General features: G+C 42.3%; 1 pseudogene; it reads right to left on the bottom strand.

The window, feature by feature from the left end:
• Positions 1-383: 383 nt before the first annotated feature.
• Positions 384-18,792, bottom strand: LOC125080528 (alpha-internexin-like; annotated as a pseudogene).
• Positions 18,793-25,287: the final 6,495 nt, after the last annotated feature.

Raw genomic sequence — 25,287 nt, forward strand, 5'->3', positions numbered from 1 at the left:
CTCCCCCCACTTTTAAAGATTTTATTTTTTTAAGTAATCTCTACACTCAAGGTGGGGCTTGAACTCACAACCAGAAATCAAAAGTTGCATGCTGTACCAACTGAACCAGCCAGATGCCCCTGCACATTACCCCGTTAGGCATTACTTTTTGCTTTTTTTTTTTTTTTTAAGATTTTATTTACTTATTTGACAGAGAGAGAGAGCACAAGCAGGGGGAGTGGCAGGCAGAGGAAGAAGCAGGCTCCCTGCTGAGTAGGGAGTCCAACTCTGACTCCAGGACTCAATCCCAGGCCCCAGGATCATGACCTGAGCCAAAGGCAGACGCTTAACAGACTGAGCCATCCAGGTACCCCAGAAGCATTACCTTTTGTTAAGCAACAGAATTATATTTTTTGGCTTGAAGTAGTGCTTCCTTCTATATTTGAAGGTTTTCTTGGTAGATAATACTGTCTCTTCCAATACGTCTTCAAAATTCCTCCCTACCTAGATTTTTCTTAGAGGCTGTCTTAGAAGCCCCCTCCTGCTAAGAAACAGCCCAGTGGCTGAAACTTTGGAGGATGCAGAACTGAGAATTCTAGGTGAGCGCAGATAACCTGGATTGGGAGGTTTGAGTTCAGCCCTGCAATGCTTAATTCACTGGTGCTAAAACGTGTCTCCTCGCCTTCCAGCAGTTTCCTGTAAGCTGCTGTCTCAATACCAAGAGCCATTTTGCCATTGACCGAGTCCCGGTATTACTGAAGAGGGCCGGCCCTCTCACACTCTCGGTGTTCCCGAGATCGCCCCGCAGCTGCCCAGTGCTATCCTGGTAGGTAGGCACGTCTGCGCTTTGCCGCCCCTCCCGCTCCAGCACCTGCCTCTCCAGCAATTCCTTGGCCCCAGTCCGCATCGCGCGTGCCTGCAGCTAACGACGGTACTTGTGAATCTCGCGGCGCCTGTGGTCCCGACGGCCTCAGTGCCTGCTAGTTCAGGTCGGCAAACTTGGACTGGTACACTCCTCCACTGTCCCAGCAGCCAGGTACTCATACTGAGAGCACATCTCGCACCTTGCGGAGCTCAGGTCTGGTTTGGCCATGGCCATGTCCACCTCCACAGTGGCCTGTGACGACGCCTGCCGCGTGGCCAGCGGCTTGGCCCACCTCCTCCTCTTACACGCGGCGCACGAAGGCCAGCCAGCTCAGCAGAGACTCCAGCTTCTTCCTCAGGTCCAGGAGGGCCACCGAGGCGCCATTAACGTTACGCTCAACCGGCCCGACACTCTCACCTCTTCCAAGAGTGACCGCAGCAGCCGCCCCTCTTTTCCCGGGCCGTGGAAGCAGTGAAGCCTGCGCATGCGCCGAGCATGCCTCCTCCTGCTGCGCACGCAGCTGGCGCCGGAAGAGCTCGTGACACGCGACGGGTCTGCCTGTGTGGTGTTGCCCCATTGCCGCCAGCTCGGCTTGGCGCGCGCTTCCCCTTCTCTGGCTGGTGCACCTCCGCGGGGAAAGTGGCACTGAGGTCTTCCAACTGCTCCTTACGTGGGTGCGGATGATCCTGGGTTCGTCGGTGTGCGCAGCCGCCCGTGAACGCCGCAGGGCCTCTGGCGGTAGGCCAGGCTCAGGCTCAGGCGGAGCGACGAGGCCACACCGCGGAGGGGCAGGGACTGTGAGCCGCCGTGCCACCAGCGCTGGAGCGGCACGAGGACGGGCGAAGGCCATCTCCGAACACCTTGTGGTAGCAGCAGGCGCCGCCCAGGTAATGGACCCTTTACAGCTTCCTTCTGCTTGCTCACCTGCCGTCCTTTCCTGTCTGTCTGTCTCTCCCTCTCTCTCGTTTGGAGCTCTTGCCAGCCCTGAAGCTTTGCTCTGTCGTTTTCACGTCAGCTCCCTCTCTTTCGCTTCACCACTGGCCCTTGCTCCCTGACTATAATCACACTCAAGTTCCTCTTATCCAAAACTAGCCAACCAAACAAGAAACCAACCCGACACACACACACACCCCCACCCACCCACCTTCCCTCCATTCTGCTGGCCCCTCTAAGCACGTGCCTCCCCTACTTCTGTTCATCACAGAGCTTCTTTAAAAAGTCATCTTTGTCAACTGCTTCCATCCGGATACCACTCCCTCGCTCCTTAATTGTAAACTGGTTTCAGCTCTTACCACTCTGTAATTTTTTAAAGGTCACTAGTCACCTGGTTACCAAATGCAGTGTTCCTTTTTATCCTAATTTTGCCTAATCACTTTATATGATTGACCCTGTTCCCTCATCCTAATCACCTCCCCACGCCTGTGAAATTCTCAACTCCTTAGGCTTCCCTGGTAATAATTTCTCATATCTCCTTTTATCCCGGTGTCTCCTTGTCTTCTCTTCCAGATTGAAATATGTTTCCCCTTAGAAGCTGCCCTTGGCCCTCTACTCCAGCCTCACTTCTGTATGGTTTCTTGGGGAGCCCATTCAGTCCCATGGCTTTACTTCTTCCTTGTTTGTGACTCATTTCTGAAACCCCGTCTCTAGTCCTGACCGCTCCTCTTTGGAAGTTTCCACCCATCTACCAGGGTGTTGCTCTTAGCAGGCTCAAATCTAATTCAATATTTCCTTTCCTGAACATTTACTTCTTCCCATTTCTGTTAATTAAGATCTTTCTAATTGCACCAGCTCAAAACTTTGTTAGAATCTTTAATTCTACCCTTTCTTCTGTCCCACATCTGAGTAGCGGTCAAGTTCTATTAATTTTGTTTGAAACATGTGTCTTTTGTGTTCATTCTTTCTTTTTTATTCCTGCTAATACCCGCTAGTTCAAGATCTGGTTTCCCTCCACTTCCTTTAAGGATAGTCACCTAGTAAGGTGTCCCTGCTTCCAGTCCTACTCTCCTGAGCTGCCCCTTATACTCTGACACAGCACTACCATGTTAATTCCTGAAGCACCCACCGAAGCTGGTTATTTCCCTGCTCAGACACTTTTACTGGCTGCCTCATACCTAACGCATGAAGACTCAGATGCACACAACACAAGTAGGACCCTCTACCTCTAGCTCCAAACTACCTCTCCAGTTTTATTTCCCATGAGGTTTCCCCCCCCACCAGTTTTGACTTTGGCCACCAACATATAAGCACATGCTGTAGTTTTATGTCCAACAGCAAGAAACAAAAACTCTAACTCAAAAATGACATAATGACCATATTTATTTATGATTTAGTTGATAACTGAGCTTATTGATTATATGCCATATATAAAAAATTATGACAAGTTCCGAAGCAGGTTGGGCCCTGGGGCAGAAAGGTCTCCCCTGTGATTCTGCTACTTTGTAATCCTGTCCATGGAAATGAGTTCTCCTTTGCTAATGATCTCCTCTTTGGAGCTCACACTGCACTGATCACAGTGTGCTTTGTGTTATAATTACCCGTTACCTGTCTTATCCCTGCTGGGATTGGCCGGGGGAGGGGGGAGCAATGAATTACACCCTTCTCCCTGCTTGAGAGGGAGGAGTGGCAGATAAGATCAAAACAATACTTTTTTATTGATAAAACTGGTTCTGAAGAAAGGTGCCTTGTGCTGCAACAGTGGGCTCCCTGAGAGGGACATACCAGAATTTGACAGACTCCTCTGCGATCACAGGTGGGGTTAGAGCACACTGGGCTCCTGTAGTTGGCGGGGCAGAGCATGCCCATCCCTGGCAGATCTTTGTAAGTTCCATCCGGGAAACTCGCTCCTCCACAGGGAGGGGTAAGGCATGGGAGAACAGCACAGGGGTGTTTAGGAAAGAACATCTCTTCTAGATATAACAGAAGAGGTCAGAATTCTTTCTGATAAAACTGTGGCCTTCTGACGTCAGGGACTATATTTTGTATACATCTTTTTGGTGATGTATTGGATGCTTAATAATGTCAGATAATTAAATTATATGCCATAATTATTACTATAAGTTATGTACATAACTTATTATATATACTTATTATATATATCACATTAGCATATAATACATTTGATACAATGTTATACTATAGATTTAGATCATACTATGCAGTTATATATATTAATAAATTATTAAAATTCAAAAGGCTACCAATGTGTAGTAGTGACATTAGCAGAGATTTACAGAGGAGAAGCTCGTTTTTACACAGGAGAACAAATTATTCTTGGGCCTGCATAGCATGGGGAGAGGCACATAGAGAAAATGAACACAGTTCTAGTTTCTTTGCATATCCAAAGGTAATGCTCAAATAAAACAATGTTTCCCATAAAGAATAATTTCTTAAAATCATATCCAAGCTGCTAGATTTTTATTTCCTTTCAGAATTCATGAGAAGACTTACTCATTTTATTTTTCAAGAGTGAATCATTTTGTACCACCCAGAAACTTCATGTGATGCCCGCCATCTGGGTCTGTAGAAAATTAGTGTTTGAGAGTCACTGTTTTCAATTTTCATTAAGATACATGGTGTCAAGTAGATGCAGCACAAGTGTTTCTCTTTGAAGTGCCTCAGTATTGATGCATCACCTTCTTGTAGCACGTAATTCAAAATGTATACGCCTTCGTTTATTTGGAGGGTCTTGATAGAAAAATACACTAACAAACGCCATCCAAGATATTCGAATAACTGAGTTTGGGCGGGTGAAATATTGATATAAACCTTAGAACTTAAACTTGGGTAGTAATACCATATATGCCTATAATCTGGCGAGTGTGTGTGTGTCATGCAGGACACTTATTTGGATAACAGTCAAACACTCCTAAAGGAATGGTATTTCTCTCTGTGTGTGTAGGTAGAACTTTGTGCTCTTTGGAGAAATAAATGTATATACTTACTCTAAGTGCTGTGGGGTCCCTGGGATTGCCCTGGGATTTAATTTAACACATCATCCTATTACCTATTCTAAGGGACTTGAAAGTTGAGTGTGGAACTTTTGGTAAAATGTCATGGCTACCTGAGACCATTCTGGGAGGTAGATAAACACCAAGCCCCTCAGAGGAAACCGCTGAGTAATAATGAATGTCTGTTGAGATAAGACAGTGTTTGTGGGCGTTGTGCTTCTTCCCTTGGGGTACCTGGGGGGAAGTGAGCTTCTGATGGGGGAAGTGCAGTGCGCAAACCTGGACGCTCTCTACAGTCTTCTGAAAGAGCTCAGTGCACCGGTGGTTCCCGAGAGCCCAGCTGGGGTCCAGGTTCTGAGGGGTTTCAGAAGTCCTGCAGCAGTAACTTATGAAGAAATGTCTTGGGAAGCTGATGATATTACTACTAAAAGGAAAAAATCCACAAAGATGCTAACTTAGAAACCTGGAAAAGCTACTCATACCTGAAATCCCAGGAAGGAAAGGGATGACCAGATACAGTGTCATATATTTTTAAAAAGTCCTTTGTGAGGGGCTTTTGGCTTCCTGCGTACAGTGCCTTCCATGGGAAATGTAATGTAAGTCCTTGTCTTCTGTGTGCCTCATAGAGGAAAAGGAGTCTTGAAGACGGGTCACTTTCTGCCTTAAGAACCATCTCCACGAACAACAAAAACCCGAAACAAACATCTCCCTTAAATGGAGAGAATCTTAACTGGATTATGATAGATGAAGTCTGTTAATGGAGGCATAAGATCAGTGAAAGCCGAGGAGGGCAGTCTCAAATTCCAGTTTAGAATGTGACCCTGCCAAAGAAGACAGCACATTTATGTACTTAAAGCTCTTGCACAGATACATATGTACATGCGGGTACAGAGCATAGAAAAATTCAGCCCGCTAGATGCACACCTCAGCTCCCTCCACTGTCCTCATGCTGCTCTGCATTCTACCTACTCCCAGCCTGATCCTTCCTTCCATTCATCAGACACTTCGAAGAGAAATTTCTATCTTATACATAGACAAAATGAGTGCCTATGAGAGTGCCTTCCCTTAGAGAACAAAGCTAAACAATACACTGTCTGGCCTATGGCAGCTGATTTGGCTAATGACAACTGTGCCGAGATGGCCATGAATCCTTAGAGTGCTAACACTGGTGGTGTTTGATGGGAGAATACATCACCGCCAAAAAAGATGGTCCTTGACATATTTTTATATATATTGCCCAGGATTCATTCGTTCACGTGTATATATATACATATATATACACACACACGTATATATATATATGTGTGTATATATATATAATATTTTATGTAAATATTTTATGTAAATATTTTATGTAAAATATTATATATAATATTTTATGTATGTATAAAAATATATTTTATGTATTTATACTTATATGTATACTGCATCATGAGGATTTATGTTTTTCATCAAATTACAATAATTATAATACATTATGAATAAATATAAGTATATATTAGAAATGTATAAATTACATATAAATAAAAATAAGTGTATAAATACATAAATTATAGATAATTTATAATTATAAATTATATTTAATACATTATAAATATAAATGTTATTAATAACAAGTATATTGTAACTAGATATTTTATAAATAAAATATGTATATTATAAATAAATATGTAAATGTGATTATATATATACTTACATATTTATATTTTAAATATATGTGTATACATTTGTATATACATATATTATGTGTGTGTGTGTGTATATATATATATATATATATACTGCTTCACTGTGAGAATTTATGATTTTCATCAAATTAGAAAATTCTCACCATTACCTTTTCCAGTGTTGCCTCAGCAACACTCTCCTTCATTTCTAGAAATCCTTTTAGACTTATTGAACCTTCTGTCACTACTTTTTCTATCTTAACCTCCCTTCCAAGTTTTCCATCTTGTTATTTCTGTGGGATCCATTCTGGTATGATGCTTTAGCTTGGGCTCCTTGTTCATGAATTTTCCTTCAGACATGTCTAATCTACTGTTTCGTGTGCCAACTGAGTTTTTAATTTCAATAACTATGTATTTCTAGAATTTCTGCATTTTTTTGTCATGGCACCCTGTTTTTCTTGTGTTTTTTTTTCTTTTTGTAATGTTTTTATTCTAAACATTCTTATTTTATATTCTCTTTCAGATTGTTGTAGTAGCTCCATTCTTTGGAAGGTGGGAGGGGTGACAGTGGTGAATTCCTATTGACTCTTGCCCAATGATGGATTTGTCCCTTCAGTGTTTTGCCATTTCTTTTATTGTGAACTCATCTCGTGAGGGGCTTGCTTATTTTTGTGAAACTAACTGTATTCTGCATTGTGGAATGTCTCTCTAGAGTGTTTCTGTAACTGCTTCTGCCAGGTACTCCCAAAATATTACTAGCCGGGGACCAGTTTTTACATTAATTTCTTGGCTTGAAAGTTTCTGGGCCATTCCAGTAGGGAAATTTCAAAAACCAAATTCATGTGTAGACCAGGTCTGGGGTTTCACATTTTCAGGAAAGGCTTTTTTCCACAAAGAGAGACAAATGAGTTTCTGTGTCATCTTGCTGTGGTGGTTAGGGAATTTTTGAGGGGGGGGAGGGTAGGAAGGGTCAGTATTCTCCAGGATGGGTTCAGGCCTACAAGGGTCCTGGCTTCATGTAGTAGTCTCATCTCTACCCCTATTTTGTGCAGGCTCAAGGTCTTATCTCCTGCGGTCATTAAAATCCAAGTTCTAAGTTTCTTGAAGATCTGTAACTCCAATTTCTGAGGGCAAATGGAGTATAACTTTATATGCTGACTTATTTGGTTTCATTCTTTCTCCTGTGATTCCGCCTTCTTTCCTATAATCTTAATTTTGCTTTAAAAATTTTTTTTAAAGATTTTACTTATTTATTTGACAGAGAGAGATCACAAGTAGGCAGAGAGAGAGAGAGGGAGAGAGAGAGGAGGAGGAAGCAGGCTCCCTGCCAAGCAGAGAGCCCGATGCGGGACTCTATCCCAGGACTCTGGGATCATGACCTGAGCCGAAGGCAGAGGCTTAACCCACTGAGCCACCCAGGCGCCCTTTAAAATTTTTTGTTGTTGTTGGGATGCCTGGGTGGCTCAGTCGGTTAAGCGTCCAACTCTTGGTTTTTACTCAGGTCATGGTCTTGGGGTCATGAGATCAAGTTGCACATGGGGCTCTGTGCTCAGTGCAGAGTCTTCTTGAGATTCTTTCCCTCTCCTTCTCCCTTCCTCTCTGCCCCTCCCTGTACATGTGCTTGTGCACACTCTCTTTTTCTCAAATAAATAAATAAAATCTTAACATTTTTTTGGTTATATTTTATTCTGCTATTGTAGGCATACTTGAAGGGAGATATTTCAAGTTATGTTAGTGTGCCATATTATCAGAATTAGAAGTCTTTTCATCTATGCTTTGTGTTTTCCCCACTTACTGTTAGATCAAGACCTTTATGACTTTTGCTAGGACTTCTGCATTAGCCCTTGCATGCATTTTCCTCTGGGTTCTCTAAGATACCATCTCTCAGTTATATCATTCTAAAAGAACACTTTGACTGCATGATTTTCTGACTTAACCACTGTTCATGGCCCCCATGATGCCTGTGGAATAAAGTCTAAATTCCCTGTCCTTGCATTTAAGGTCATCTGTAATCTGACCTCTAATTAAATATATTTTTTATTGGTTTTAATGATGTTTTTGATTTTTCTCTCTTGAACAGTTCACCATTCTTTTTAAAAAATTAGGTGAGTACTACCTCGTATATGAAGCTATCAGATGGGTCCTCAACTATAGGACAAGTATTTTTATCTATTTTAGTGCAAATTGGATTAGTCCTTATATCACCCCAAATCTTAGAACATGCCCTGACCGCAATAGGCACTCATACCTGCTTCTTAAATTTAACTAGAGAGGAGACATTGGTGATTGAGACATTGGAGACATTGGAGCTTTACCTTGATTAGTTTTGGAGATTGTCTATTTTCTACTGTGTACAGTAAGAGAAAACTGTGCAGAGGAGGTCAAACAGAATGTGACACAAATGGGATGCCTGGGTGGCTCAGTCGGTTAAGTGTCTGCCTTCTGCTCAGGTCATGATCCCAGGGTTGTGGGATCAAGCCCCACACCGGGCTCCTCGCTTAGTGGGGAAACTCCTTCTTCCTCTGCCTGCTGTTTCCCCTGCTTGTGCACTCTCTATCCCCCCTTTCTCTCTCTCTCTCTCTCTCTGACAAATAAATAAATAAATAACCTTTAGAAATATTCATAAATAAATGAAATAATAAAAAAGAATATGAACAAATGATAGAAATTTACATAAATATGAGTAAAATTCATATTCTCTATTTTTTATAATGTCTCTTAGTTTTCAAACCATTTTTATAGCCACGGTCCATTTGATCTTTACAACAACCAGTATGGTAGGTAGAGAAAATTTGGAAATAAGTAAACAAGTCCAGAAAAATTATTCATATATTCACGCAATGATTGGATGATTGTTTATTATACAACCTGTGTACCAGGCACTGGGCTAGGGCTGGATGAAACATGCTAACAGTACTTCATGGACCTAGAAATCTTACAGTTTGGGGACTTATCCAAGCCTCTTACCCAGTAAATGATGGACTTAGAGTTAGAACCCAACTCTTACAAGTCTGGTCCGTCAAACCCTTCCTTTCTGGCAGGGTTAGCCCCACACTTGACCTGAAAGAAAATGTGTGTTCCACCTAAGTTATCTTTGCTCTCTCTTTTCAAGCAAGGTTTAGTGTTCCTCACACTCATGTCCTCTTTTTACTGGGCACATAATTAGACTGTACTTCCCAGCCTTCCACGGAGGTGGAGGTGGTCATGTGACTGAATTCTAACCAGCGAAAAACGTTGAGGTGACGTACAGTGCTCCAGGCCTGTACCACAGAAACACTCCACATGTAATTGTCTCTCTTTTTTTCCCTTTTAGTGGCTGAGGGCAGAATATTCCAAGGACCAAGAAAAGGGTGAAGCCACAGATAGAAGAAACTAGATTTCCAGAATGACACATGGTAAGCAGCCTGTCAATCAGGAACACTTCACCTGACTTCACGTGAGCAAAAATTTCTGTTGCCTTAAGCCAACTGGGATTTGGGAGTTATTTTTGTTTTGTTTTGTGTTTTTGTTTTGTTTTTAGGGCAGATAGCATACCCTGAGAAGGACACCCTTCAGATTAAAGCCTAGAATGGGACTGTAAGAGTGGTAACACTCTTACATAAGAGTGACACTCCTACATACTCCTACATCTTGGCACAACTTTTAAGTGATCTATTTCTTTTTTTAAGATTTTATTTATTTATGTAAGGAGAGAGAGAGTGAGCGAGAGGGAGGGAGAGAAAGTACACAAACCACGGGAGGGGCAGAGAAGCAAACTCCCTGCTGAGCAGGGAACCTGATGCTGGGCTCGATCCCAGGACTGTGGGATCATGGCCTGAGCTGAAGGCAGATGCTTAACTGCCTGAGCCACCCAGGCACCCTTAAGTGATCTATTAAACTATACCCGCTAGATTCTTTTTTTTTTTTTTTAGATTTTTATTTATTTATTTGACAGACAGAGATCACAAGTAGGCAGAGAGGCAGGCAGAGAGAGAGGGGAAAGCAGGCTCCCTGATGAGCAGAGAGCCCAATGCAGGGCTCCATCCCGGGACCCTGAGATCATCACCTGAGCTGAAGGCAGAGGCTTTAACCCACTGAGCCACCCAGGCGCCCCTACCCCGTAGATTCTTTATTGGTAACCTGGATGTAGATATCGATAGTCTCATCAAATTTTTTTTTTAATTTTTTTATTTTTTCAGCATAACAGTATTCATTATTTTTGCACCACACCCAGTGCTCCATGCAATCCGTGCCCTCTACAATACCCACCACCTGGTGCCCCCAACCTCCCACCCCCCACCCCTTCAAAATTCTCAGATCGTTTTTCAGAGTCCATAGTCTCTCATGGTTCACCTCCCCTTCCAATTTCCCTCAACTCCCTTCTCCTCTCCATCTCCCCTTGTCCTCCATGCTATTTCTTATGCTCCACAAATAAGTGAAACCATATGATAATTGACTCTCTCTGCTTGGATAGTCTCATCAAATTTAAAGGAGATACCAGCATCCAGGACATTTTAAAATTTCAAATGATATTCAGCAGTGTTATAGATCCAGTGTATCTCAGTATCAGCAAGGCATTTGATAAGGCATTTTGAATAAAAGAATGAAGAAAGGGTACTACTCAGTGAATTCAAAGCTGCCTAAACAGTCAGACCCCAGGTGATTAGTGGGAGCATTCAGGTGAGCAGAAGCTTCTGCAATTGAAACATCGGACTATTCTCTTATACTTGTCTTGGTCCACATTTTTATCCGTGTCTTGCGTGAGGATGTAGTAGTAGGTATGCTGATCAGATGTGCTAGTGACACCGCTCTGGAGCAGATAGAAATAAGATATGAGATAGTTGACAGAATCAAGATTCAGAATTATCTTGACATGCTGCAGTGCTTGGCCAAAACTAACAACATGAAATGTGATAAGGATAAATGCAAAGTCTTGCGTTGAGGTCCCAGGACACATTATAGGAATTCAGGACAGAGACCGTGTAACTTGGCAGCCGTTGACGTAAAAAGGCCCTGGGGGTCTTATTTGACCAAAAGCTTCATTCAAGCCCATAGTGCGATACGGCTGCGCAAACTGAGCTGTGTTCATGGAAGCACTGTGTGATCATCGGGAGACACATCAGGCTCTGCACTCCTCACATGCAATCTGGGGCATTATTTTTTAAAATCTGTGTACGTTGGCATGGGGACAAACGAGAGGTGATGAGGATGGTGAATAAAGATGTCTCTTGCCTCTGCGTGCGTAGCATACTCTGGTGACCTTCTTAGTGTTTGTATTGTTCCTCCAGCTTTCTGCTGTAGTCTTTCTCATCCGCTAGACTGCATGCTCCCTTAAAAAACCCAATAATAATAATAACAGTAATAATAACGATGCTGGTGGTACCAACAGTGGTTGAGGGTGATATTGGTTGAGTTCTTCCCATGTGCAAGACTCTTCTCTGAATGCTTTACATGTCTGATCTTATTCAACCTTCATGGCAGCCCTATGAAATGGATTCTACTAGTGTCCCCATTTTATAGATGAACTAGGTAGAGTGGCGTTAAGTTCCTTAGTCAATGGTGGAATCAGGGCACACAGGCAGTTTGACTGTAGGACTGGTGTTCTTAACCATATGCTATCTGTAGTTCTGAAACTCCCCAACCTCAAGCACTCAGCTCGTGTTTACTCATCTTAGTGGGGGAGACAAGAGTGGCACCTAGAAACCAGATTATAGAAAGAGCCTAAGAGGGGCTGAACTCCTCCCTGATTAGTACCACGGATTTGTCTAGTGCCCACCGCGTATAATAGGAGAAATATACTCGTGAGGTTTTGATATGCCCATACTAGTAGTCACATAATGTTAATCTTACATGTTTACAGTCAGATTTTAGTTTCCAAAAGCATGTTGTTTATTTTATGTTTTTGAAGTATAATTGACATACTGTATTAGTTTCAGGTGTCAAAAGCGTTTTTAAAAAGCTTGATATCCTTTAATCTTCTGAATGCCTTGTGAAGCGAACACAGTAAGTTTAGAATGAGGAAACAAACCCAGAAATGTTATGTTTGTCCATCCATCCACATATTTTTTCCACAAACATTTAGCAAGCGCCCATTATGTTCTAGGCACCACAGCAAGATCCCAGGAGTTTTGTAAAGGAGGTGTTATCTTTATTTTTAGGTAAGAAAATGGAGGTCCTGAAGACTACATTAGTGTTGGCATTGGTGCTCTCTCGTATACACCCTCTCACACACAGACACACACGTGATGTACACACGATGTATTTTGGGGCCCCCATGTTACGTATTTTTCTTTCAAAGGATGGAATTGGAAGGTCATTTCCTTGCTGAGTCATGGTTAAATTTCATAGTCTGGTGTGCTAGAAAGGACTTTCCATGATATCCCAGTAGTTGAGTAACTAGTAGTCGAGTTCTTGGTTCCCATTACGAGAGTCTAACCATGAATAGGTAGGTTATGTGAAAAAAATCGAAGTGACACTCATGCAGAAGGGAGTAATTACTAAAAGTAGGAATGAAAATAGAAATAAACGCCTATTAGAAAATGAGATCATCCTTGGAGAGTGCTTTGAGATCTTTGGGAAATATGGTTGGGTGGGGGAGCATGCTGGGACACCTTCCCTCTGTGGGTTCCAGACATTCCAGGCTCCCAGCCTCCTAGCTATGGAATGTCCTGGAATGTGCTCGAATCAGTGTGGGCTGTGGAGCCTGGGAGCAGTAGGGCTCAGCTAGCAGGGGCTGGTCTGGCCCACCTGGGATCTCTGCTGTGTTTCAGCAGCCCCCAGGGCTGGGAGGGGAAGAAATGAATAGGAAATGCAGAACTTGTCACTGCAGGCCTCCCTGAGAGCTAAGGTCAGCCTGGAGCTTAAAGAAGAGAGCGGTGGTTCTATCCTATCTTATAAGTGTCCACGGTGTCAGCGTAATTTCCAACAGAGGCTATCCAAATGCCTCCCTCATCCCCGTGTTCACTGAGAGTTGTAAAACAGGTGTCACCTATTCTTCTTTCTTGGAAATGAGCATCTTCTATCTAAGCAGTCTTCTATTTCTTTAAGGTTATTACTGAAGAGAGATTATGGGACTTGGGCAGTGAAGGGTAAAGGGTACTGGTAGTGGAAAGAGAGGCAGTGTGTTTGGTCCTCCGTCCCTGGCATTCCTGGGGACTCTCCTGCCTACTTCTCTGCCCCAGTTTGTACGGACACAAAGGCCAGCCTCTGCAGCAGCCTTAAAAGTGAGTCAATAAAAGAGGAGGGTTGGTTTGCTTATCAGGGAAAGATTGCTGTTTCTCTCCCACCAAGGCCTTAGAGACTTCTCCATTTCCCAGCACTTCCCAGAAGTGAGCTCGGGGGAAGGAAAATTACTGCTTGGAGTGCAGTTGGCAGTGGCTTGGGATCAGCCCCCTTGGGCCTGGCTTGGTGCCTCTATGGAGAAGCATCTTTAACTTTCGTTGCCAGAGGGTGTTTTGCTTCTAGCGAGGGGAGGAGGAGGAAATAAAAGCACAAAAATGAAAAACAAAGAATTCCTGAAGGTCCGATAAGCAGTTCAACTATGCACCAAAACATAAATATTTGGCCAAATTAGTTACTCCAAATGCTTCATATTTCTAAAACTGAACCACAGTTTTGTTATACTTTGAAGTTTTTCAGCTCTTGACAATCCTGTGCAAATCTAAGGGGCATGGGGACTGGAGTTCATTTCCTTCCCCGAGATCCCAGCAAATACTCGGCTTCTTGCTTTTTGATGCCTGGTAAAATGATTTTGCTTTTTGGTTGGTCATCTCTTTCCAAATGGAGATGTTCTCTGTATAGTCACTCAAGTCAGCATTTTATCAACGAACAAGCGGCAAGAAGCTGGGAAGTATTAGATTGGAATGGATCGGAAAGGCTCTAATGGTCATTTCCATATCTGCATCCTAATACCTGCCATAGTGCTGCTGTTTGATTTCTCTTTGCCTTTTGTCGAATTCACCTCTGGAGATTTGCGTGATGTTAGTCATAGAGCTTCTCACAAATACAGGTCTCAAATCTAATTTATTTATGCATGGCAGAAATCTGTTGTTCCCTTGGGCAGAAGAATTAACATCTGTAAAACTGAGTATTTTATGTGATCCTCAGGCAGTTGGTTAATTTCCTCACTGCAGTCCTCTAATAAATTCAGTGAAAAACAGCCATCAGACCAGTTATTTGCTATCACTTAAAAAAATAAGTGGAACATGTTAAGGTCTAGAAATCAGAGGACCCTTGTTTCTTTTAGCACCCATATTTGAGGGTATTAAATTAATTAAACTAAATTAATTAAGGAGGCCATTAGCCAGGGGTGACTTTAATCCCTTAGGAGCTTCTGTAAGCAAACCCAAACCTAAACTTGCAGTGTTTCAATGTTAAGAAATCAAACCTAAAGATAATCCATCAAAAATGAGCCTTTCCCTGATAAAACAACTGTGTAAACTGTAGACAACCTACTAATGTCCATGCTTTGCTTCTGCCTCTTGTCTATAAAGTCTCTGCCAGGGCTCCTGTAGGTGGTGGGGCGCTTCTGATTACTTCTGGCTTGACATTGCCTGATATGATTCAATTTTAACTCAAAGCCTTAGAAATGTAGTATGCCTTAGTTTATCATTTTTTGAAGATATTGTTTATTTGTTGGAAAGAGAGAGAGTGTGTCTGCATGCACATGCATGTGCAGGGGAGGGTGAGTGGCAGAGGGAGAGCACACTCTCTCCAGTGAGCATGGAGCCTGATGTGAGGCTCAGTCCCATGACCCTGAGAGCATGACCTGAGTTGAAATCAAGAGTCAGAACACTCAGCCAACTAAGCCACCCAGGCACCCCTCCTTCAGTTTATGTTTTAACAAGGGGAAGGTCGAGGCTCTTGGCCAACAGAAAACATCTTCTAGTAGCACTTCATTGTACTTCATAGTAATGAGAACGGTTTTCATTGAAACACACAATGGGTGGTGGTAGGCAGACTGTCACTTTCTAGACATAGGGGCCAAGGAGGTATTCAGGCTTGCTCTTAGACCTGAAATCTTTTTACCTGATTCCAGGAAACAAGACCAAAGACTGCCTCCAGATATTTCTTCTTTTTTTTTTTTTTTTTTTAAAGATTTTATTTATTTATTTGACAGAGATCACAAGTAGGCAGAGAAGCAGGCAGAGAGAGAAGAGGAAGCAGGCTCCCAGCTGAGAAGAGAGCCCGATATGGGGCTCGATCCCAGGACCCTGGGATCATTACCTGAGCGGAAAGCAGAGGCTTTAACCCACTGAGCCACCCAGGAGCCCCTCCAGATATTTCTGATGGGAGTCAGTGTGTACCTCAGGGTTCAGGTTAGTTATATAATGGAGAAAATTAGAGACCCTAAGTCTTTAGACTTGGCTTAAATGATCTCTTCTCTTCCACCAGGAACTACTTGTGGGGGTCCAGGGAGAAAAAATGAGGGAAAGAGAGAAGATCGATTGCATAATTTTATGTAAGAAATGTTGGACACATTGAAAGCACACGAAGTTCACCTATGTATGTAGACATTACCTGAATTACTCTTAAAACAGGCAAAATCAAAGTAAGCCGAAGCAGGGGCACCTGCATGGCTCATTCAGCTGTGTCCAGCTATTGATTTTGGCTCATGGTCATGAGTTCAAGCCCTGCATATGGCTCTGCACTGGGTGTGGAGCCTGCTTGAGATTCTCTCTCTCTATCTGCATGGCGCCCCCCCCCCCCACCCACTTGCATGCATGCTCTTTCTCTTAGAAAAGAAAAGAAAAGGAAAGAAAAGGAAAAAGTAAGCCAATCCAAATAAGCTCAGAGGAACAAGATTCTTCAGGAAACATTACCTGTTAGTCTTCATGCTATCACTTCCTTTCCCCCAAAGGAGCTTCTCCCTATCCTTCCTAAGCCGTGAATGGCCTTCTCTCTTTGCTCTTGAAAGGGCGGTTGAAATGCCTCTTTCCCCAGGAAGCCTTTCTCGGAGAAAATAAATGACACTCCTCCCATTCACGTGACTCTCACAGAATCTTCGTTTTTTACCTTTTTATGGCACTTTCTTAGTTGTACCACATATTGTAGCAATTGATGTTTGCATCTCATCCCCCCTACCTATCTCATGTGATCTGTAAGCCTGGAGGAGAGGAGATCTGTGATATATTTTACTTCGTACCTCCAAATTACTCAGCATAATACATTGTTCCTTGCAGGGCACACAGTAGGTGTGTGTTTATTAATAAAGGCATTCAGAGCCACTCTACTGCAGCACTAACCCGCAACCTAATGTTCTTACAAACGAGGGTAAGATAAGGTTAAAACTTTACTTTTTAAGTTAGTTGAAAAAAATACTTCTTTGACATTCTCGATCAGAACTCTGTATCAGGCATCTTCAGTTTGTTCAGAATGGGTTGAGCAGTTTAGAGTGTAATAGTTTAAGTACATGTTTTTCTTTTTCTTTTTGTCTTTCTTGGGAACAGATGACACTTTGCTGGACAAAAAGGAAAACTGTCTGGGTGGGAGGAGTAGGGTGGGGCCAGTGAAGTCTGAATTCTGTGACTGGATTTAGTTGAAAATACCAAGCTGTGCTCAAGAACTCTGCATGAAACGGACTCCCTCAGACGGTACTTGAGGTGCCTTCCGTCAAGACTGGAGTTAGAAAGATTTGGGAGCTGAGAGTTAAGCTGAACGAAAGGTCCCTATTTTAAATCAAAACATATACAAGGAGGAGGGGGAGCTTAACCTAAATTCTGAATTCTACCACTTGGCTCTCACCCCTTAGACCTATCTTCTCTGATAAATTTTCCCCAGTTATATTAAAAAAGGAGGGGTTGTTGCTGTTGTTTTGCCATCCTTTAGTAAGAGCAATTTAAAATATACTCGGTTTCCTTTTCGTGTTCTAAAAGTTATGCCTTTCATCTCCCAATTATTCTATATGATACCTGGGGTGAGGTGGTTTTGTTTTGTTTTGTTTTGTTTGTGAAGTTGTCTTAGTATTTTGAGTAATGAGGAGATGGAGAACAAATGGTAGAAGAATTACGAGAGAGGGAAGACAATTCCTGTTCTTTTTGCTCAGTATCTCGGAGTTTGGGAAGACTTTGGGAACCTTTTTGTTGTGGTGATGGAGGAATTTATTGTTCAGTTTGTGATATATTGTGTTATCTGTCATGGTTGTGTGGGTTTGATGAAGCACTTGCTGTTAGTTGGGGATGACTGGAGAGAACCTGTGGGCCTTCCGCGGAAAGAGCCTGATTGGGCTGGAAACTCCAGCAATGGTACCTCCAGGCCTCAGAGCTTGGATTCTGTCATTTGAATATCACTGCAATCTGGACTTTTTGGGAAGGAGGAATCTGGTGAGAAATAATAACTAGAGATGAGGCTAGAGAGATGTAAAGAGAAAGGAGACTTTTTATTTTTCCACACAAATACAAAGAAATATCTGTCCGCTGTGGAGCCAATAATGGACATGACACAAGGGTGCAGAGCAAGGAATGGGACTTTCAAGGGATAAGTCCAGAGAAGCAAGGTAAAGATCATTTGCAGGATGGATCTAGCCTCAGAGAATTTCGGAAAGCAGAAGGTCAAGATACACCTACAGCCAGAGACTCAGGTGGTCACTGTAACATTGTGAAGGAACTCTGTTTAGCTAACCCTAAAGGGGGAAATTTTCAGAGTTCCAGAAGACAGCAGGAGAGTTCAGAGATGCCAAGGAAATGCCCAGATTTCTGAGGTACCAGAGGTACAAGGGTGAACTACATTTCTATAATTTAATTTTTTAAAATCATAAAATAATTAAATTAAGTTAATTTTTTAATTTTTAAAAAATCATTTAATTTAGAGAACAGACGTAGGTTTCTAGAGTCAGGATTAGACAAAAAATGTTCTCGATCTCACACAAAAACATCCTCAGACCTCTTTAGGGGATGCAGTTCCCAGTAATGTAATGCCTTTCCAGAAGGGAACCAGTAGGCCCAGATCTCTGGAACTAAAGGAATCTGAGGAAAGAATAGAGAATGGCCCCCTCAGAAACCCAGAAGCTAGTGTTGTGATCATGTGGGTGATGGAAACTCCGGGGTCATCATGGGTACTGTCTTTCAGAATCCTGAGACCTAGAATCACTGGAGCGGACCCCTCTCCAATCTCTGACTTCTCTGCCAGTTTTCTCCACATTAGGATCTAGCCTCAGTTCTAAATCCGCAAATAAAATGACAGCACCTTACCGTCCTCTCCAAACATCTGGCCTTTCCTTGATCTTCTTGATCAGGAAATTCCCTTTAAAACCCCACTGGTTGCCTTGGACACTTCTTGCTATTTTCTGCTCATTTAAGGCTTTCATATTCCCAGTATCTTCTCTATGAGTTAGCTTCCATTCAGGAGACAAAACCATTACTGGTTACTTGAACAGAGAGAATTTAATAGATAAAAAACAGCAACAACTGTTAATGAGATACAGAACTGTTAACAAGGTAAATGAAAGGGTTAGATCTCAAAGATACCATGGAGGAAACCGCAACAGAAAGCAGCAACCACCCATAGACCCATAGGATTGAAAGAACAAAGGAAAGAGGCGGGGAGTGTTAACATTTAGAACTTAAGGGAGGGCTCCCATAGAGCTGAAATTGAGATTTCTGAATAGAAGGGGCTACTTCGGTGGTGTTGGGAGTCTCTGATCTTGGAGGAACAACCTCAGGAAACCTGGATTTTTTTTTTTTTAAAGACTTATTTATTTTGGAGTGGGGTGTCCAGGGGGAGAGGGAGAGAGAATCCCAGGCAGACTCCCAGCTGAGCTCAGAGCCCAAAGTGGGGCTCCATCCTAGGACCCTGAGCTCATGACCTGAGCGAAAATCAGAAGTCTGAGGCTTAACCAGAAGCCACCCAGGCATCCCAGGAGACCTGGATTTTTGAGGAGAGAGTTCAGATAGGAGGTCTTGGGGGACTGGATGGAGGCGTGATAGGGCATGTGTTGGAAAAACTCCAAACTAGATTCAGCTGCGGTTTTAGGAGGGCACTGCTGTTGCTGGAGTGACCTCAGGACCTGCTAATGGATGGGACCAAGCAGGCCTCTTCTCTTTCTTCATTCAGCCCCGTGGTCTCCCTCTGGCTCCCCCATCTGGTGGTGGAACAGGAAGTCTGAGGTCCAAGCAGAAATGTGTTAGACAGAGTCACAGCTCCAGCATCACGAAGCCAAACAGGGAAGGGTGGAAGTGGAGGTGAGAGGTAAAACCTTAACCGACACACTCTGCTGCTAGCTGGTTGGGAAAGCACCTGGTTCTTTCCTATTAGAACCCTGTGTTATTGATTACAGCTAGAATTGTATTTGAGGCCTTTCTAGGGACCTTTTCTTGGAAGGGAGGATCATGCCTTTTTTTTCTAGACTTCAAAAAATCCTGCCTTCCTGAAGTCTCAGGCAGGGGTGCCTGGATGGCTCAGTCATTGAGTGTCTCCTTCGGCTCCGGTCATGATCCCAGGGTCCTGGGATCGAGCCCTACATCGTGCTCCCTGCTCAGCGGGAAGCCTGCTTCTCCCTCTCCCACTCCCCCTGCTTGTGCTCCCTCTCTTGCTGACTCTCTCTCTGTCAAATAAGCAAAATAAAATCTTTTAAAACAAAGTCTTAGGCATATGCTTGATGAGGCTTACCCTTTCATTCCTAGCTATTAACAGAAAAAACATCAACTTCCACTTTGTTCTGAAAGATGAAGACAAGTCAAGAATGTGTCTACTTTCCTATGTGTGTGTGTGTACATATATATTGATTAATCAATTCTAGATCTTACTCCTGTACTAGTTTCATCTGTCAGAAATGTGTGATTTCTTTCTGACCAGGTAGCCCATTGCAAAATTCCAAAACAAATCATTTGTGTTCTTCTCTAACTTACCCATTCTTTCCAGTGTTCCATTCACAGATTACTCACATGAATGAATGCCTTCTTTACCTATCGTTACCACTCAGTCTCATCTTATTGCAAGACTGTAGTTTAAGAAGAGGATACACTCTTATCATTGTATTTCAGTCTGGTGTCCCTTCCCACCATGCCTCAAAGATCACATGAGGGTATAATCCTAAGCTTACTTTGGTTGCAACACATGCCGGGCAGGTTAGGGGGACAGTAAAGTGTCATGTGGGTTCTGGACCAGATTGCTTTTGTCCAAAACCTGGTTTTCCTACTTCCCAGCTATGTGTGTCCTCATTTTCTTCTTCTGTTAAAACGGAACTCCTAATAGTACCTACTTATAGGACTATTCTTCAATCTAAAAGCAATATGTAGATAGTGCTGAATCAGTGACAGCTACTATTGGCATAAAGATTCTGAGGCTGTAAGTATTATTTCCATCTCTATCTTCCTTCCAATATTTTTGGGGTATAAAACACTAGGCACTTCCCATACTCTTATTCATCTCATCTTGTCCTCTAAAGGTGCCACTTTCATAGTTTACCAAGGTCATTGTCTCCTTTTCCTTCTTTATTTAAAGTCTTTCGAGGAGGGCATTTAGACTCTGGTCAGATATCCTTCCGAGGCCAAGAATCCATCATTCAACCCAGTGCCAAAAACCGTGGTTCTGTCTTTTAATCTCATGTCTCTTTATTGTCTCTTTATTGGGACATTCAACTCCCACATCTCTTCTAGTCCAAAGCCTTGACTGTTGATAGAGAAAAGTTTAGTCCACCATCTGTGCTGTTGAGCCCTATGATTCCTTCCCAAGGCCTCATAGTTTCTATTCAGATAATGTCATTCATGAAGCATTTTAAACTTAGGTTGTGCTGGGAGGAGATTTCCAGGAGCAAGTTAATAGGGATCTTCAAGCGGCAGAGGAATCAAAGAAGCAGACCTGAGAGCTTAAGGGAATAGCCTTCAAGAGCTTGGTGATCCGTCTTGAGTATGTGACTTGGACAGAACACTTATTTCACATAGGTTAAGTAGGGCGTCTTGGGCCTGTCAGAAAATGAAGCTATCTGCAGAATGCCAAAGAAATATGCTATTTAGTCAAAATAACCAGTCAAATAATTTCCAAGTTAATTTATTTTTCATTTGGTGTTTGCATTTGCACATCCAGCCCAAGATTCTCAAAGGAATAAATTATTATTTCAGCATGTAAAGGTTTAGTTTCTTCTCTTGGGAGAAGAAAACCATCCAAATTATAAGACTGTATATTGTACAGTGATACCTTCATAAATCTACTTCCATGAGCCAGAGAAGAGGCATCAGGAGTGGGGAATTTCATATGTGTCCATGCATGTACAGAGTTCAGGCTCTAGAAGATAAATGTGTCAAGAATGCATAACTGCTGCTGAGTAATTATGCAGCTTATATTTCTGCCAATAAATTTTGAGCCTGATTTATGTCAGATCAGACTATAAATCCAGTGTTTGCACCAACTATCACAAATGCATTTTACAATCTTGACTATATTATTTTCAAAGAGAAAATAAACAATGGAATGTTATGTCAGGTCAATACTGTGAACTCTTTTGGAGGTTGGGATAAGGCTCAGCTCAGAAAAGAAAATTTGTACTCTAAGGGTCCAGAAATCGTGATGACTTTATGAACCTTGGGCCTGAGCTCTCATGTGAGAAAATAATGCGAGAAGCCATCTTAATTATCCTTTAAAAAAAAAAAAAGTATATTCTCTATTTACTAAAGTAATGAGAGAAGATTATTCTGTAGGAAATGGATTCCCAGGTTCTCCAACCTGTGTGTCCCTTCCCTGTGCCACGTACCAATCTCCCAGTCTAAATTTATAGAACCTGGACCGTGCATCTCAATGCTGGGAAGTCACCTGGGGAGCTTTGAAAACTACTGATGTCTGGCTCTACCCAAGAATCTGAATTTAATTGGGCTGGGTGCCACTCAGGCATTGCTAGTTTTTTTAAGCACACTGGGAGAGAAGCATTGGCCTGAGTTGATTGTCCTGGGAGTGGCTTCTGCTTCGTAGTAACAGCAGAACCCATTGGCAGGGATGTGAAACAGTGGGGGCTCTTTCCCTTTGTTGTTGTCTCCTCCATGCTCCTCATTCTCTTGCCTGGCCATGTTGGCCCTGTTCTATAGATTGTCCTCTATCCGATTTCATGCCTCTGATTCCCAAGTACCTGCTAGTCCCTCCCCTGCCTGCTCTGACTCCAGAAATTTGTTTTCCTTCTGAGTCTTTGTCCCCTCTCTTGCAAACTCTGGCCTCATGATTTCCCAGCTGCCTTTGCAAGCCCCTCTAGCTGCACCGACTGGAAGGAGGTGTCCGATTCAGCGCTCTGGGTTGGTGCAAGAGACTGGGACCTCTCCATAGGTAGCCCCTGAATGTATTTGTTCAGCCTGTGACTTCTATGGGATGGGATGAGGTCCAGGCCTATCCATCTAGATAGTAGTCTTCTTTTAGGAGACAATGATAATGTGATTCTGGATCAGAACAACCAGGGTTTGAATCTTGGGCAGGAAGTCACATCAGAGGAAAAAAGCCTAGGTGGCCAGGAGCCAGGTTCCCAAGCAAGGGCTGGAGACGTGCAAAGGAGGAACATTATAAAGGGAAGCAAGGAAAGAAATGAATGACAAGTAACACAATCTACTTAAGGTAAAGCTACGTTTGTATAGTAAGTGTTAGTGTGGGTTACTGTGGCTTGCACAACTGCCACTATCATTTAAAATATTCTGCAGTATGTCTTCTTTGTGACTTTTTTTTTTTTTTTAGAGTTTATTTATTTATTTGACAGGCAGAGATCACAAGTAGTCAGAGAGGCAGGCAGAGAGAGAGGGAGGAGGAAGCAGGCTCCCCGCTGAGCAGAGAGCCCGATGCGGGGCTCGATCCCAGGACCCTGAGATCATGACCTGAGCCGAAGGCAGAGGCTTTAACCCACTGAGCCACCCAGGCGCCCCTCTTTGTGACTTTTTAATAGTATCCTTGTCTCAAGGCACAAACAGAAGTGTAAATTTTTTAAATGTCAAGAAACTAATACGTTTATTATTATTTTCAACAATTGCAACATTAAAAATAAACTAAAATGCACTATTGACTTCCATGCCCAATCCCAGTCGACTCCCAGAGGTGCCTCTATTAACAGAGATGTAGTCCTTCTAGTGCTTTAACATACTATATGTATAAAATAGACAGAGGTATATAGCATTTTTATGTATATAATGTATATTTCTACATAAAATGTGCATTTTAAATTTAAATAGATATTGTCACGTTCACACTTCACCTAGGAATGCCAGAGAATACCATTTCACCATACCCTAACCAGTACTGGTAACACAACATGGTTCATTATTGTTCAGTATCCATTTCTTTGATTACAAAGATTACATCTTTGTATACGCTTACTGTCTCATATCCTTTGCCCACTTTGACATCAGGTGGCTTGTCGATCTTTTTATTAATATAGGAATGCTTTAAATATTACGGATTTTGATCAGTGCAACTTCAGGGACACTACTTATTGTCATCTACTTGAATGGCTCCCCCTGCTGGTGTGCAGTACACAGCCTGTGCAGCCATTCCTGGCCATTCTTAATCTTTTGTTTGTGATGAATTATCTAAATACTTTAGCCGTAACTTTTCTCTGTTTTTTAACTTTGCTTGTGTTATTTTTCATAGTAGCAAAATCATTTAATTTTAATCCTATCAGTCTTTACACAAGATCCTTGTGCCTAGTTAAGCAATCAACTTGTTTTGTTTCTTCCTGAATTTGTGTTCGACTTGAAAACTCTTAACTTGATTTAACCACATACATAGTGAACTACTAAAAATTAATTAATATATCTTTTCACTTTAAATGAATTGATTACTGCAACAAAGTGCAAAGATATTATAAATACATGAGCTTTTGCATGGGGCCATGAGAACCTTAAAAACAGGATACATCTGATAGCATGGTGTGACAGATAGTAGGCACTGAATAAATATTTGGAGGATGAATGAAGCTAATACCCAGCTTCACTTTAAAAACATCCTTTATGCTTTCTTTTTTCTAAGCATTTGACTGATTTGCTTCATTCAGAGTGGCTGTTTTGTTCTTACTGCTTTATGACATATGATATTAAAACGTGGCATAAATCTGGCTTTCTTAGCTAGAAAACTTCCAAGTCAATTTAATTATTTTCTTTGGGGTTTATTTAAACACAAGGCTTAATTATTTGGTTATTGGTTTTTAAAAAAAGCAACCTGAAATATAAATCTTATTATCCATATTTGCTTTCCACATGCACCACAGAATGAAAACTGCATTTACTTTACTCTCCCTTGTCTTCAGGTGGCACTATCTATGTAGAATACAGTGTGAATGACTCTGGAGTTGTGCAGTGCACGGTACTGTCCTCCTTCCATCCCAACCCCCATACTCTGTCTATATTTTTCTAATCAGAAATAGCTGCTTGGCTCTGACTAGCCTATCTGCTGGCTTGTAGATACCTAGACTGTAGCTCTGTGTTCCTTGAAGACTTCATTTCAAATACTGCAAAGATTATCTGTGAAAATAGCCCAGAGACTTTTAGCAGTTTCCAGTTCGGAGTTCTTATCAGAGTTTTTCTTAAGAGTTCAAATTGTCTCCTTTGTGACTATATTTAAAATACAGAGTATAGTAAAACTCTTTTAGAATGACTATATAGGATGATAGCTTGTCTACTCACACAGGCCTTAGCACTACTGACCATGCATAAGCATTTTGATGACAACAGAGGGTTTGCATCTGGAGTCACACTTAAAGCACAGAGATTCTGTTCAGTGTAGCAAGCAAAGCTACATTTACCCACCAAGAAACTTCCTGTGAGTATATTCTGCATGCTGGTGTTTTTGAGGGATACTGACTCATTCAGACTGTTGTGTGCAACTCTGTTCTTCCTTTTCTTTAGAGAAAGGGGAGAGAGAGAGAGAAAGAGGGGGAGGACTAGAGGGAGAG

The sequence above is a fragment of the Lutra lutra genome, chromosome 11 (assembly GCF_902655055.1).
Source record: "Lutra lutra chromosome 11, mLutLut1.2, whole genome shotgun sequence".
Lineage (NCBI taxonomy): Eukaryota > Metazoa > Chordata > Mammalia > Carnivora > Mustelidae > Lutra > Lutra lutra.